Here is a 1,367-nt window from a genome sequence, read left to right as displayed (position 1 = left end):
GTACTATGTGCTTATCCCCATCATGATAGCCTCCAGGAGTTGACACCCACAGCCACGTGAGTTGTCCTTCTGGTGTTGCCAGGTCTCGGAAGACACGCTGTCTTCATCTTCCATGGAGCTGGCTGTGAGCTCCGCGTACGGCTCCGGCCATCACTCCTCTGGTTGTCTCTCTCCAGCATCACGACTCCGTCCCTTCATGCTCGTATCTGGAGCTCGCTCGGCCTACAGCTCGCTTGTACCCGGCCGCCGTGTTGTTCCTGTTCGTCTTCAGCGCCTGCCGAGCACCGCCGCTTGGCCATGGCGCACGGCCATCCCGTCTGGACCTCCTCCAGCTCCTCCATCCCCTGTTCCTTGGCGCTCGCCGAGGGCCTCTCCTTCATCTTCTGTCGCGTCTCAACTCCCATGGCCGCCTCTATGCACGAGCTCGCCGGACGCCGCAGCATATACTCCCTGCTCGGCCTCCCCGGCGTGCTGCTCCCTCGCCTTGGCGCCCCTGCGAGTTCCTTCTCCCTCGCTCGGTTTCTAACTCGGGCCTCACCGGATGCCGACACTGCTTCTCTGACCTCGCCTCGACACTCAATCACTGCAGCACGCCATGCTGTGTGTGCTACACTATCATCGCTCGCTTTCCTCGTCCTCGCCAATTTTCTTCGTCGTTTCTCGGCTACAACCTCGTCAGCTCCTGTGAGTCGTGCGCGTCTTGTGTTCGGGTCGAGCCCAAGGATTTTGAGAAAAAGGAAGCTCCAGTGCTTCGGCCGGTGAAATGAATAAAATGGTGGTAGTCATGGTCCTTGCGAAATCCGAGATCGACTTAGTCACTGTTGGGTCTATGCTTCGTCGCCGAAGGTCTTCTAGGAAGAAGCGGCTTTCGGCTGAAGCTGTTTGTATGAGATGGCCGAAGGTTCCTCTTCATGAAGCTTCGGTATTACAAACCGACTTAAAGATAGAATGACCTTTTAGTCCATAAAGGTCTGAGTCAATGTTGTAAATTTTTATGAGGGGCATAATTGTAATTCCTCACAGACTGTGTCCTGTGCCTATAAATAGTGAACAGTATTCCTTTACTGTTCACGCATTCTGGTGATTGTAATCGCATCTTTCGGGAACCTGTCTTTGCCAAGGCAGAGGTATAATTGTATTCAACAATTCAATATATCAAATAAATATAATTTAATTCGTTTATGATTCATTCATCTTTTCATACCCTCTATTTTATGTTATCTTATATCATCTATTAGAATTTAATTACGAAGACTTGACCTTCGTAATTATGTTCTCATCAACCTTCGTCCATGGTTCATTATCCTCAAGGGGATATTGTTTCATGGGCGAAGGACGTTAACATTTAACATTTTATGTTGCCTTGT

The 1,367-nt window shown here is 50.3% G+C and overlaps 1 pseudogene across 1 annotated transcript; it reads left to right on the top strand.

Moving 5' to 3' along the window:
* Nucleotides 1-208: 208 nt before the first annotated feature.
* LOC100383850 (LOC103646606-like pseudogene) lies at nt 209-1,019 on the top strand (annotated as a pseudogene). The gene has a single exon (NR_151640.1). The product of NR_151640.1 is annotated as a protein-like pseudogene (transcript).
* The last annotated feature ends 348 nt before the right edge of the window (nt 1,020-1,367 follow it).

This window comes from Zea mays, chromosome 2, assembly GCF_902167145.1.
Source record: "Zea mays cultivar B73 chromosome 2, Zm-B73-REFERENCE-NAM-5.0, whole genome shotgun sequence".
Lineage (NCBI taxonomy): Eukaryota > Viridiplantae > Streptophyta > Magnoliopsida > Poales > Poaceae > Zea > Zea mays.
The sequence above is the reverse complement of the archived record's forward strand: the minus strand, read 5'-3'. Positions and strand labels throughout refer to the sequence as shown.